The sequence below is a fragment of the Rhyacophila brunnea genome, unplaced genomic scaffold, assembly GCF_057557595.1.
Source record: "Rhyacophila brunnea isolate RB1 unplaced genomic scaffold, BYU_Rbru_1.0 scaffold_68, whole genome shotgun sequence".
Taxonomy (NCBI): domain Eukaryota; kingdom Metazoa; phylum Arthropoda; class Insecta; order Trichoptera; family Rhyacophilidae; genus Rhyacophila; species Rhyacophila brunnea.
This window is the reverse complement of record NW_028233337.1, coordinates 1,446,013-1,462,767: the sequence shown is the minus strand read 5'-3', so window position 1 is coordinate 1,462,767 and position 16,755 is coordinate 1,446,013.

Sequence of the window (16,755 nt, the reverse complement as noted above, 5' to 3'; positions counted from 1 at the left end):
AAAAGATGCATGAACGGGGCGTGCGAAATTTCAAACACGCTGACTACAGTAAATAAATAGCTAAAATACAAAATAAATAGACCCATAAATACATATCTTTGTATACTTTATTAGATATTGTATTGATATTATATAAATTACATACAAAATGCTAAGATATTATTATTCGCATGTTCTAGTACAAATTTTGCAGGTAGAAACTTGCATTTTTTCATATATGTACTAGTTTTTAATATGTATATTTATACACGTCAGTACGAAAATTTCTTGCATGCAATATAGCTTTTTCTGATGTGTTTTTTTCTAACATAAAACTAATTGATATTTTTACAAATAAAATTGCACAAATTCCAACAGATCATGCTATTTTTGTATGCAAACTTTCTACACATATAGCATTGATCACATAAAATGCTGTAAACTCGTTGTATGACTCTTGATTTGTTTATATACGTTTTCATTAGTAAATTTGATTTGTGATAAACAGATTAACCTTTATTTTATATAAATGCATTATCGACTAATTAAAAGGCAAAAGTTTATAGTTTGTCGCCGAAATTATCACAAAACTGCATATGATATCTAAAAATGACACTTGATATGATTTATTAATATTTGTCGTTTTGATGATTGCAAATATATGTTTGTATAGAAAAATAGACTAGTTTTTTTTATGGCTAAAAAAAATGCTAAAAAACAAGACAAAACATTTTCATCAATAGAAGTAAAAATAAAATTATGGTAGAAATATTCGATGGAAATCGTCTTTGAAATAAAAAAATTCTAATCCTCAATTAAAATATCGGTATCTTCAGACTATAAAACTTGAAACTGGAAGTATGCTATAATAAAATATATATATATTACTCGTAATCTTACATATGAATGTATCTTTACAGTAGTTATAAATCATGTTTCTAGCTTTTTATGCTTTGTTTAAAAAAAAACATACTGTAGTTTTATAGACATTGATTCTAGTTTCTTAAGGAATTTCTTAAACAGAAAATTGTAATTAGTGCGTGAAACTCATGTGATACTTGTTTATAATACAAAAATCTACAGTACCATATTTCAGATGACATGTAAATTGTTAAAATTGGATAGTTGCGAACAGTGATACAAATTTTTTTTATCGCGTAAGTATATATGTTAATCTTTGCCAGTTTATATTTTTGTATTTTTGTCAATTGTTTACCACGATATAGCCTATCTCATATATTTTTTGTGCATTTGCATATAAGTAAGACGCAATTATAAATAATAAAGACCAAGAGAAATATATATGTTTTCTTTTTGTTGAAGTCTAAATATAATTCTTAAACTCGTATACATAGACAAAAAGTATCTGAAAACTTTTTTTATTGTGTACTGATATATTTTTACAGATAGTAAGTATTTTTGTTTGACATAATGTAAGTTTGTGTACTTTTTTTGTATATTTAAAATATAGAGGTTATCTAATTTTTTAATGAATCATATTATAAATTTATCTTGAGGCTTAAAACCCTTTTTTTGTAACTTAGCGAATATATGATTTCATATGTTTTCCACGTTAAAATACACCGTAAGAGATTGATAAAAACTTTTAAAACGTTTTTTACACAATAAAAATAGCGATGTAGGAATTTAACAATGTTATTTATATATGCGAATATAGAGATTCGTTTACTGATTATGATATTTGCCACATATATATTATATAAGTATATGTTTCAAATCTTATATTTTTTTATATAAAATTATTGCATTATTTTTTTTCTAAGCAACAGGACAAATTTTTTGTAATTTGCGTCTATTCAAGTCGCTTCTGCATTAAAGAATCATATTTCTACATAATGTTGATAATTATGCGTAGATACGTAAAGTTTCATATCGTATATGGTTTTTTATGTAATTCTGTATATTCTTATCCTGATAAAAAATTAACCCAAATGCAATTCTGTTTCTCTTCATGTTAGAAAGCATACTTTAAAGTGTTTACACAAACCAAATAAAAACTGAAAAAATACAAAAATTAAAGCCATAGAACAGAAAGTTCTGTAAATCTTTATACATTTTGTATTCTTTTCTAACTTGCTATATGTTAAATTTCGATATAGCATAAGTATAAAAACAAAAAAAAACATTATCAATTCATATACTAACAGAGCAATAAGAAAAATACATTCAATATAATCTTACAAGTAACCGACAATGATATGTTGAGATATTCCAAAAATAACATATATATTTATAAACATACAAAACATAGTAAATTTGAATTGATATGATTGGTAATAATAGATAACAAATTAAATAAAAAAATATGATATGCCATACCTACTTGCTAATTGTATAGTAAACTGTGGCATTTGAACTAAAGACAAGTCTCAACTACAGACATATTTAAAATGAGGCATATGCTTTAGCAACTCTGAGACATTTACACATATGAAAAATAAAATATGTATCTAGTCAACAAAAATAAGAAGAAATACTCTTTATTTTATATATAACTGTTGAATTTCTATACAGCTAATCTAATAACATTCTAGGATAATATATTATAGAAGGCTACAGAGTTGTAATAAAAAGTTTAATTAGATTGACATTAGAACGTTATCATGTGTTTCGTAAAAATTTATTATTTAGATAAGATATTTTATGATGTGTAAAAGAGTAATAAAGATAAATAGTCACTGTAAAGTCGATGATTGATTCTTTTGTTAGTTCACTTTAAAGTATTTTATTAGTATATGAGTATGACATAAAAGGTTTTATTGTATCTGTGCATATTTTTATATTTTACGATTCAATTAGAATGCAACTATATAGCTAATTTACTATGTATATTTTACAGTTTTTAGACGTAAAAATACCATATGTAATATTTTTTATTTAGTGAATATAAAATTAAAATTGCATTTGTTTTGTGTTTGTAATCTCTGACGAAAAACCACAATGCATACAAGCTCTCACACACTAAAAGACACTAAAATTATTACACTTATGTGAAGGCGGGCTTTTAATGCTTATAGATCAGGTTAAGGTGAAAAAAATTACATCAAATGAATGTGCTATTTATCCAATTGGCTGACTACGTCTTGAATGAAAAATATATAAAAAATTGTTCAATAAATACATAAAGTTATCCTACTTTACGATATATTTACTATTTAGAAAACATACAAAGTACAAGAAAAATTGTATATGAAGGTATAATATGAAATTGCAATATTGTGTATATTACGAAAAAAATAAATTTATGCAATAAAGATAAGAGCAAAAAACAAATATTATTTTAAACGCGTTTTTTTTAAATAATATAAATTTTGCAAGTCATTAGGGAAGAAGTTAAAATTAAAACTTCGGAATGCACTTTTCATACAATATCAATGATTTACATATGCACAAATGGTAAAGAATTTAAATTTTTAAAGACATTTTATGTCCTATATTTAAACAACAAATAATACAATCAGAATATAAATATTGCAACTATCATCTCATACATTTCTAGCAGTTTCGTGTTTCGAATTCCGATTTTGCAAAGTGTTTTAATTAACTGTCACCTAAATGTTTTATACTTTTATTTATTGTTCTAAATATCTAAATCGACAATTTTAAAACTATAAGAATTTTATAACATATTTATTTACTTTTTCCTTTTTTTTAAAGAATTCGATAATACTATTATAAGACGAGTATCTAATTTGGTATAATATTAAACTCTTTTTCGTTTAATTTCGTACAAAATTTAGATAGAATTTGTATGATATTGTAGCATAAAAATTGTTTCTAGAACCGTAAAAAGCTAAATTGAGCATGTCAATTTTTTTCTTAATAGATATTCAAGATGTCTACTTAATGAAAAATTTCAATATGTTAGTAAGTAATTTATAACATTTCATTTTTAAATATACTGGTATGATTTTTTCTAATAATTTTCGGCTAGAAAAATACATAAATTGTAGTTATGATGCCATATACGGCATATTGTAAAGAAAAAAATATACAAAAGCAATTACATCTCGAAATATATTCATCGCGATATAACATCATAGATCTTACATCTGCTGTGATGTTTACAGTTCGATAGTCATATTCTTTACTTTTATAATGACAAAAATAAAAAGTACAAATTTTTTTCCATTTAACTAGAGTTATTCTTATTTTCACGTTTCGTATTTTTTATTTTTGTGTTCAGTATATCGAACAGTATAAAAGCATGTATTCTTATCACGAGAAACCCAGCATGTCGTAATGTAAAACAGCAATTATAACCGAATTTGTAAACAAACATAGAATACAATATATCTTTTTTTTTTATGTGAAATTTTATGTTTATACTACTACGATATAAAAAAAGTTCATTTTTTTATGTTGTAAAGTTTTACAAATACTATTTTTTATTGCTTGCATTACTGTCTTTGGATTTTATTGCCAGAGCAGAACTTTTGCATTCTATTCCATTTGTTTGCGCATTTGATGTTCCTAGTAGTTCAAATGGTAATATTATATTTTATATCTCATTTATTTTGTATTTATGCTAATCTTTTTTGTATGTCATATATCTAAGTATGTGCAGCTTTCTATTTAAATATATTATTTTTGCAATTGTAGTTCATATTATGCTTTATGTTTAAGCTGTTATCATACTGTAACAATTTTATCATCAACATGGTACATATATGTAATTCTAGTGTGATATCTATTTTATAGGTACATACATTCCCCTTTGAGTGTATTAATCTATTGAAATAAAAAATAAAAAGCAATTTATAATAAAAAAAATTTTTTCAAACGCTTCGTTCTTATTTTTCAAGAAAAATAAAATGCAAGATTTTTTAATAATGTATTTACATCGATAATAGACCTACTTACTATATTGCATTGGCATATAGATATTATCACCATATAAAAGCGTGAACCTTACTACCCAGGACACAATGGTAATTTTAAATACATATAAACAGTTCGTATTGTGTTAAAAGTATTAATTTGATTTGATTTTTTCTTTACCTTATTTTGCTATAAATAGCTAAATATAATACAAGCTTAATAAGATAAATACATATCAAATCTCTATTTTTTTTTAATAGAATTATAAAAAGTCTTATATACATAAGCAAGAAATTGAGCACATAACTAAAAGAATATATACGAATAAACGATGCCAGTATATATATTTTTTTTTTATAGGAATACAGCAATTAGTTTAAATTTTACTTTGTTCTTATTTTATAAAAACCAAGTAGTACAATGTTATGTAAAGAACAAACAAATTTTCACATAAAATACTTATTTTTATACAAGAAAGAATGCAAACTTTTGGGCTTTTTGCGATAATGAAAAATTTATTTTAAATTTAACATAACTTGAATAACATTTATATTGCGTATTATATTGTAGCAATGTTAATATTTGCATTTCTCTATACAAGGATTAGATAAGATATTGATGTTTTATATTATCTTTCTAAATTCCAGATATAAAAATATGTATTGAGAACAGCACAATATATCATTCAAACACAAAGTTTAAAAACGTGATTCTAAGCATAAATAATATGAAAAAAACTTTACGCATATAATATGTACACATTGTCTTTGAAAAGCGAAAGGTGTTATTTACGGGTCCAATTTACAAGATGCCTATACAAAGTGCAACTTTACATTACAATCTTATAGAATTGCCGACTTATCGTCGAATGGTTTGTCTACATTCTTAAAATTCAGTATAAATTTTGTAAGTATAGAGATTATAAACTTAGAATCCATTGATAATGTTCAAAGTATTTGTGAATTTTTTTTTGTGTAAAACTAGCCTTTATTATGTCTTATAATATATACATTACTAGAAACTAAGCAAAAATAAAAACGTCCAATCTTAACTATAATATGCAATATAAAATTTATGTAAATTTGTGTTCTATGATATTACTAGTACTCATAGCTATAGAAGATGATAAAGCAAAATCACCTGAAATGATTTTTTACTTTTTTTGCAAACAATAAATCATTAAAATATACTGTCAATTGATATAGAATTGTGAATATTTTAACGTGTATAAAAAGCCTTTTTATGCGTCATTGTAGCTAGATTGTTTTTATCGAAAATTTAAAACCCGTTTTCTAAGATCTTTTGTGTAAGCTACGGATACGGTAAGAAAATAAAATGACACGCAATCTACATAATAAGTTGTCCTCAAAGCGTATATATTCTTAAGTTTTCGAATTTACTAATTCCAAATCAATACCTCTTATACTATAAAAACATTCATAGAAAAGTATCACGCTTTTTATCTTGATTCAGATTTTTATCTTTTTATATACATCAATCTTTCTCGTATGCCCCCTGATGTTTCTATCTATCTCATCTAGTGTTAAAAAGAAATTTTTGGTCTTAAGCTATTGTAAAAATATGAATCCGTATACTCTGGCCCGATTAGAATTTCTTTCTATTTATTTATTCCCTATATTAGAATACATGTCACACCGCTTTCTAAGATTTTTCTACATCACTCTTTTAGAAAAATAAATTTAAATAATGCTTTTTATTATATATATAAAGAAATTTACTTTTGTTGTTGTATTTTCTGTAAAATTTGGTATTTGATTTATTTCTGAACTGATTCTTCTATGAAGTTTTTTTTTAAAAATATTCTTTTCATTGCATAAAGTGAGAATACTAATCATTTTTGTATCTTCAAAATTTTAATGTGTACAAATGATTTTTTTATATTTTTTTGTGCAGTGATATATGATCTTTTCTATATTCACTACAGTGCAGCCTCTATAGCACATACCAATGTTTATTTCTTGTCCTGAATGCATAAACAAAAACATAAAAACAATGAGTTAAGTAAGTCATAAATTTTACCATGTAATGAATGTATGCATATAATCTTATCTTAAAATTTTACACCGAAGTTAACATTTTTTTAACAAAAAAAAAATTTTTCTCGCAACAGAATCTAATCTTAAAAACATAATCTTAAGACAAAACATATAGATTATATAAGAAACATATACGCAAGATGTATTTCATATCTCATATTTTACAAAAGCATATTTTCTTAGGTGATTTTAAATTTTCTTTGTTTGGTTTTATGCTTAGATAGATTCGTATGATAAATACTCTATTCATATATTACTTTGTCATTGTAAAAAAGTTATAAGTGTACCTTTTTATGCCAAATAAAATAGCATGTATAATAAAATTTATGCAGTGTAGCCATATTAATTTCAATTGTACAAAAACATAAATTTTGCTGACATCTAAAGCAGTAGTTGACAGAAATATGTAATAAAATAGCAAATTCATAATATATCGATATAGACATACTTTTATATGTAATTTTTGAGTAAGCATTAAACTGTTTAGCATTTTACTGTCTTTTGTTAATTTTTTTTTGGCGAAAAATGCGGTTTTGTGTTTTAGATACATAGATATTATATTCAGACTTTTTTTTATGTTTTAATTTATATGCTGTATTTGTTTTTACTAGCTAAATATACTTAGTGTAAACATCCCTATGTATATGTAAAAAATATAGTTTCAAATAGAATAATTGTTCCTATTACTACGTTCATATACACCAACTAGCTGGCCTCGTGATATTAGATGATGATAGCTGTTTATTTATTTTTCTTCTAATATAGAACAGAAATGTATTTGTTGATAGCCTAGTTGATCCAGGCAACTCCTTTATCAGGTGAAATCTAGCTGTATTCCCAGTTTATTCCATTTTTTATTAACCGCATAATTACGAAAAAACTACTGTAAAATTGGTTATTGAATAATCAATCTTTTTCCTATAAACATGAAAGTTAGTTTTTTACTTATCTTTGTATAGGTTTTCATGCTTTTATCAAGACAAAAATTTGCATCCATGAACCGATTTTGAATATCATAGTATGTTAGTATAAGTGTTTTTTGTGTATAGTAATAAATCCTGACATACAAATTTGCCTATTCTTAAGATTCACGTATGTTTAAAGATGTTCATAAATGGATACACGCATGTACAATTTTATTGTGTGTTTATGTTATTGAAACTGTATTTTTGTTCTTTTATACCTTTTAAAAGACATGTAAACAGCCGCAAAAACGTGCTAAACAATACTATTGAGTTATTTTATATGTTGTCTATATAAAAATTAAACTAGCCGAAATTTTACGAAAGTAGATCTAGAATCTCGCATGCGAAAAATTGTGATTATACGAACTTTCTCACTAAAAATTAAAAATACGAAGTATTTTATTTTGCGAAGTTTTATATGCTTAACTATCGAATTGTATTTTTTTATACATCACTTTTTCTGGTGTTTTGCATCATGTTGATGCAGCAAATAGGTATCAAAAAAGTCTCATATACATTTTACATGATTTTTAACTATGTAAACCTCGATTCTGAGTTTACAAACCCTATATAAAAGTTAACTTATTATCGTATATAATAAGTTAGAAAATAACTCTGTATACTTGGCTATAGTGTTTTATACAGGAAAATTTATATTATGCTTTTGTCAACATTTTTTTGTGACATTTTTTTTGCCCCATCAAATTCTAAATTTTTATAATTTGCATATTTTTTTTGTGCATTCGCATTTATAATTCGCACAATCTTTTGATATAGAGTAAAGTTATGCGTAATCTCTATGACTATTGCATAAAATTTAACGTTCAATATGTGTTCAAATTTAGCCTTACTTCATTACAATATAATAAATACTCTGATTGCCTTATCTGAATCTAATATCTCGTACTACTTTACAGCCGCCATTAATATCAATAGGAAAAAATATAATACAAATTTTATCTCAGTTGTAATTTAAAATATACAGCATTTAGAACATATATTTAATTTGGTACTTTATCTGTTGTTTATAAAAATATAAGTTATTTATGACTATATGTTTTCAATTACTCCTAACTACGCCAAAAAAAATATATAATGTCTTTTGAATTGTTTAAAGTATTTTTTTTTGTATACATAAAAAAAACCTTTGTCCCCCCTTTCTGTGTTATTATATATTTTATCATTTGATCTTGTCTGTATTACCCTTCTTTTCACAGCGAGCAGATGTATTTACCATTAATAATATCTTGTCATGTTTCTGTGTATTGATTTGATATACGATCTCTGTATTTTTATAAATAATAATTGATTGTAGTAAAAACCTCTTTATTGGAATTGCTTATTAGTTGCTTACTGCATGTTTATAAATAGCAACAAGATTGTATGCACTTTTGCATCATATTTATTCTCTTTTTTTAATTCGAAGTTATGCATGAATCATGTAAGAGCAATTGTTTTCTATTTATATCTTCGTAGTTCTCCTCTTTTATATTAGACATATAGCAAATGTTGTACAAATTATATATTTGATTTCTCAAGTGCAAACTTTGTAGCTTAAAAATATATTCTACTATAAACTAAAAATGTATAGAGTCACAGCCGTTTTGTAAAAAAATAAACAACAGAAAATTGTGAAGTGAATAACAGATAAATCTTGTATGACGTTTTATGTGTTTTTTCTATAAATATTAGACAACTGACATATGTAGTTAATCATTACGGAACTGCAAAATTGATTGTATGTAGATTAAAGAGGTGTTAAGATTACATTTTTGAGATCTACAAAGAGCCACATTAAGCAAAGCCTGTCTTACTGCGGCGTATAAATACTAAAAAATATGCCTTCAAATTGTGTATGCGCGCTGTTGTGTTTATAAGATGCATTTGCTCATAATAAAATGTACAAAAAACTTATATGTAACGTAAACTAGAAATTCGTTAGTACGATAATAATTTCAAAAATATAAAAAGTTAACTAAACAACATTTTTTAAAATATGTTGTTAATATTTGCTACTTTTGAACCTGGATTCATATAGTATATACGTGGTGAGATGTAATTGAATATGAAAAATCCGCTTTCGGACATAATAACTACATTTAAAAACCTTATATGTATTTTTAGATTTTATTGAAAATACGATGTATGCTCTTTGTTGTTGCAAAAATGCGTTTTATATTTTTGTTCTAGAAAAATGAATTCATATTGCAAAAAATTTCGATGATTTGAAATTATATTTAGAAACTTAACTGTCTTTGTTCAATAAATTTTCAATCGCTGTTTATAAAAATACGTGAAGCTAGTTAAATTCTTATGAAAAAAATTTCCATTGAAAACTCAAAAATAACGATTACATGTAGTTTTAAAAAAATGCAACTTTGACATATTCACATGATAAAGCTAAAATAAAACTATTAGAAACAAATTTGTTGCCACTTTTATATACATAAAAGTAATAAAATAAGTTTTCGCTTTATTGCAGACAATTGAAATATCTAAACTTAAATATTATAGATCATATTTCTACAATAGATCTATATTCACATACAAAAAAATTGCAGCAAGGGGAATCAACTCCTTATGGATTTTTTATTATACAAGAGTCAACAGAAAAATATCAAATTGTACACAAATTTAGAGCAAAGCAACTTTTTCAAAAGTCTTAAACTTTTTTTTAATGTAAAGTATTTGGATTTGTTGCTATATCTGTGAAAATTTTGCGAAGCGAAATTATAATCTATTAAAAACGGTAATGAAAAATAATTAATAGAGGCAGCTAAGGGTGAAACAAAGTAAATGTATTATCTCAAATTAAAATTAAATATATTATACTTGAGATGAATATACATATCTAATCTATTAACCTTGTATTTTGATTTTTTAAGCCATAACGGTGTTTCAAAACACCATCTATGTATAGATATGCAAGAAATGTAATTTGATTGTAGATTTCAAATGTTATTATTTTTTAGTCTGTGTCCTCAATTATACAGTTACAGTGCAAAACACTTCTTTTATGATTCTGTATCCTCTAGAAGTAAAATATACAGAGAATCGCAAATAAATTACAATGAATCATAAACTACATTTTCTTTCCCATATAAGATACAAGACATCTTTTTATTATTTATACAAAGGTAAACAAACTTTAAATGAAAATTTTTTACAGCCGAACTTGTCACTATAAAGGAAAATGTTTAAAATATTTATACATCTAAATATTTTATTACATATGCGATGTATCCATATATCCTTGTTTTTGAGTGAAATCTATTTTTAATACTTATTTCTATTGTTTGTCTACAAAATTTAATTATTGAATGAAGCATCAAAACATTTATCTATCGATTATATACAAACAAAAGTTTTATACTCCATTTTTACATATATAAGTATAATTATACAATCAAATCATATATTGGTTTTTTTTACTTGAATCAATATATTTTTATCTATATCCTTTACATCCAAAAAGTATATATTCCATATATTTTTTGAATCGCAAGAAGTTATTAACTTCATATTTTTATATATGAATAGCTAGAAAATGTGTAAAGTGTATATTTATATGTAATTGTTACTATAAAGTTTCCGATTTTTTTTGTAAATGATATAGAAAACACACAATAACAGCGTTTTTTTTGATCTTTTACAATTGATTTCATATGATCAACATTTATACAAAAAAGTGTATAGTATTTAAAGATCATTGATTGATTTTCAGCTATATATTACATATCACGTTCTTTAACATATGACTCTGTTTAATAGATAATATCCCTCAATTATATATAATAAACAAATACTTCACAGGCATTATAGCCTCATGGCACTAGAACGACATGATTTTTTTAGTTTTACTTTTGCGGTAAAAATTTAAAATAATTTTACTATCTTTAGAAATACTAAACATTATTTAGAAAAAATTTATTACTTTTTGTCTAAAATAATACAGTTGTAAATATAAAAACTATTTTTATATGGAATATTAGCAAAATGTATTTATTTTTGTGTTTTTTACTCTTTTCAGATATTGGATACTTTCTAACCATATAAAAAGATTTGATATTCTTTTTCGCAAAAAGATTATGAAATTAAAATGCTTGAACAGATAGTTTTTGCCTGCAAAATATTAGAAAATATACACACTAAAAATTTGTATTTTTTAAGTAAAAATATTTTTAAAATTTGTTCAAAATGTAAGCGAAAAAAGATAAAACAGATATGTTAATTACACACTATAATACTGGGTTATTCTACCTTTTTTTATATATATTTCAAGTTTTTTCAAATGTTTATTACATTTGCATATTTCACAGTATATAATTTTATTTTGTAAAATTTATATAAAATTTTAGATTTATGTTATTTTACGTATTTTTTTTTGATCGTATAGTATCGTCTATATGATAGTTTCTGCCATTAGATAAACTAACTTAATCTCATGTTTGCACAGTGTATTCTAACTTCTGGCCATTTTACAAGTATGAGCGTTATCTCTCATACTATTAAATGTCCCAGAAAACATGATATTTATATGCTCAAGTTTCTTAAATTACTGATAGCACTCATTCAATGTAATTTTCTTATATTTTAAAATATAATTTTTGCTATTTGTTCTCCTTATTCTTCTTAAGCTTAGGTTATGTAAGATATGAGTTTTGTCTTTGAACAATTATTTGGCAATTATGCTGAGTTGCGGATGCTTACACTTTGTATTAAAAATATTTTCTCTTTGTCAATAATATCTATTTTTATTTAGAAAGTGATTCAATTGTTAAGTTATATTGAAATAAAAACAATCATTTTATATAATGCAATATAGAGTTTGCTATCTCTATCATATATACTAGAAAGGCGCTAATTTTAATATATAATATACATTACTGAATGTCTAGGGATTTATTATTTAAAAAAATTATATTTTTTTGCTGACACATAATATAGTCATTTTTTTGCTCGTATGTCATTTTATGCCTATGTAAATTGTTATTACAATTTAATCTGCTTTTAAATTGTTTGCTTGATTTTTAACAGTCATTATTGCGCGATTATCTTACTCTTTGCCACTGGTTGTCTATTCAATATAAAAATCTAAGAATAAATGACTTTCTTTTACATTTTTGTTTTGCTAACAAATCTTGTTAGGATTTCTTCGTTTATACATTTCTTTGTATTTAGATTGAAAGTTCTGGCAAAATAAATTTAATCTTTTTCTTGCAAAAATATTATAAACAAGTTTTTTTTAATGTTAGCGATAAACCCAAATATTTTTGTTTTGCTACAGTCTGCTGTTAGAAATGTATTTGAATACTATTCTATTAACTTAACATGATTTCAATATTTTTAAACACAATATAATGCAAAAGTAAATTTCCTTAAGAAACCAAAATAATTAATATTAATAAGTCTTAGGCTCATACATTCTCTATTACATTACAATCTTATTAGTGTAAATCATAAAAAAACAGTTTTAGATATATACGAAACTAATGTGTAATATATATAAAAATTACATAAATTTATAAAAGAAACCATGATTACTACGCTATATATGTAAGCTAGTACCCATACAACATATTTTATAGTTGGTAGCATTATATATTTTTTGATGTATCTTTTTAAGTTCTTATTACAATAAAATAGTATAAAATATCGACACATATTCTTGTGTAGTTATCATATCATATAAATTTTTATATTAATACGAAAATTACAATATGTGAGTATAATTTCATTACTGTAAGGATGTTATGCGACATTTCTATGTAATATTCCATATATTTTTTATATGATATTTGTGTTTAAAAATAGTTTTTACATATTTATTAATATAAAAGAGCATAAAAATCTTAAATTCTAAAATAAATGCAGCCTAGAAAAATGATAAAACATACCAAAAAAGTGTACATGAATTCTTAAAGTTTAAAATTATGTTTTTTTTTATATAATAACATATTTAAAGAAAGAACTGCATTGTTTGTACAATTTACTTAAACCAAATAGACTTGCAATCTTATTTTCAAAATTTATAGCAATTATATCAGAATATATGTATCTCTCGTTTATATATTGTATTTATATCTTTGCGGAAACACGAATTTATATTGAAATTATAAAATATTTAGATCGTTGTAATATTATTATTAATATACATACGCAGAGGCATTAAAGTTATAGAAGAAAAAAATTAAAAATAAAAAAAGAATGTGGCATGTATAGATTTTATATCCTTTGCATAAATAGATAGCAAAAAATGGCTAACAAAATATGATATTATATTGAATATAAATATCAAGATTTATATTTGTTTTATAAAAAAAAGAATTATTTTTAGCAAGTAAAAAATCCATGTTAATATGTAAAGACATGATAAAGCGTTCTTTTTTTCTATCAAGCATTTATAAAAAAGTAGCTGAATCACGGCATATGTTTCATGTACTACATCACAAAAATATATGTTGTAATATAAAATTTAATATTATTTATATAGTTAGTTTATTTGAAATACAACATTTGATAACAGGTATTACATTAGTTTGTATTACATATATAATAAAGCAAAAAATTTGTATTCTTTACATATTAAGCAATATTCTTAAAGTATATTCCGCGCTTTCTATTTAGTCTTGAATTGCATGGTTGTTCTCTTTTACCCACGACAACAAAGCCTCTATTTTGCAAACAAATAGGATTAATTTTTTATAGTCAAATATATAAAACTTTACTCCTAGTAAAGCGTAAAATCTTAAATAACTAAGACGATGAGAAGTTTGATTTTAGGTGTAACATAGAATAATAATAGCTAAAAACATTTTTTTTTCATATAAATTTTATATTTTTATGTAGATATTTTATTGACTTATAATAAACATGCAATAGAAAATAATGTTCTTTTGTATTGTGTTTTTTAAATTTATCATATAATATTTTTATATAACCATAAAATATTCTATCTAGAATACATTTAAAATCTATAATTACATTATGAATTACTCTATTTACTGAAATTCATCGTAAATGTATTATTTTTTTTTAACTTTTCTATATTTTACATTTTGCCTTTTGTAAATTTTTTTTTTATATCATATGATTTTATATTGCTGTATGCACTTGTAAAAAATATTTTTATATGATGTAAGCCGAAAGACATTTTGAATACGATACGCTGATTCTGTCAGCTTACATAATGTTTTAGTTCTTTATAATTCTTAAAAGATGTTATTTTATTATACGCTTATGGAATGTGAAACTACTAATTATATCGATTGCTTTGTTCGTAGTGTGCCATATAAAAAATTTACCGTAGTTATGTATATTATATCTAACAAAATCTTGCAGCTTAATTTACTTTTTATTCATAAACTGTCAGGAGTTTGTAACCTTTCCAATTTAAAATAAATGTTTAAATACAAGCTATAGATTAAGTCCACATAAAATTAAACATGCTAAATTGCATGATAAGTCTGACATATAGTTATGTCTAATTACGCAAGACATATCATATAAGCATATAATACAGATATAAATCTACGCGAAATATATAATGAAGACACAAATGCACTGAAAATTTATAATATAACATTAAGTCACATCTAAAGTAATCATAATATATACTGATACTAAAATATGTTTTTTTGCATGATTATACAAAAATTTACAAAAACTTTATACTATGCTTTTATTAGTATTTAAGTTGGTTCCATAATTAGATAAGATTTTGCCGTATTATTTTTTGCTAAAATAATGATTTTCAATTTTGTATGTGTAGTTATTTGATTGGAACTGCCTACAAATATGTCTATTTTTTAATAAAAAGAATATTTACAGCCATCATTGCACCATATATTTATAGCTAACAGCTGCGAAGTATATAAGAATATGTGTTCGTTTAGAATATGTTATGATTAGAAAAAATTCATTTGCTATTTTTTGCTACGAAAATACTATAAATTTTTTTATAAATATACTTTTGCGTAAGATTCTTGTATTTCATACTCGAAATGTTCTAAAATTATCAAATAAACAACTTAAAATATATGATTGTTATTATATTATTTTTAGCGATTTCATTGCATTAACTAATTAAACGTATACTAAGAGTCTTTATCTGCCTTATTTTGTATCATTCATATATAAATAGATTACATAAAATATATAAATTACTTTTATAAATTAAAAAACATGTTACAAGTCAATAGCTGCTTATATTAAATTATAATGTACAAAATATATATTTAAATGTTTGTGTTCAACTAATAAAATAAATCCAATAGAAATCAAATAACGGTTCTAAAAAATAAAACTTTTATAAATTTTTCTTGCTGTAAATTTTATTTTGTGATATATAGAAAAAAGAAAACTGTTATATATCTCAATTATACTTAGGATTTTGCGCGACAAACAAAATATTTTTTATTTATATCTGATAGAACCAATACAGATACAAATTCTGTGCTTCTTATATTTTTTCTTTATTACTGAATAGTCTTTTTGAAATCTTTTCATTTTTATTGACATGAATTTTTTTGTTTCAATTTTTGTCCTTCTAAATAGTATTATAGATTATAGAAGCATTACTTTTTGCACTTTTTCTTACATTCTAAGAAACCCAGATATAAGAATACAATACATGTACATATTCAAAACCTCACCTCATAGTATATAAACTTACCTGCGTCATATTTTTTGATTTCATTATAACGTAAAGCACCAGAATACCACTTTTAATATCTATTAAAAAAATAAATTATGTCACGCTGTCGTAACTGATCTTTAAGCACATGAAGTACGATTAATGTCTAAATTTTATTAATAAAATAAAATTAATTCATAGTATAGTTTGTATTTTCCGTTTAATATAATTCATACAAAACTAGTGTCTTCATATATAGAATGTATGCAAAAACGCT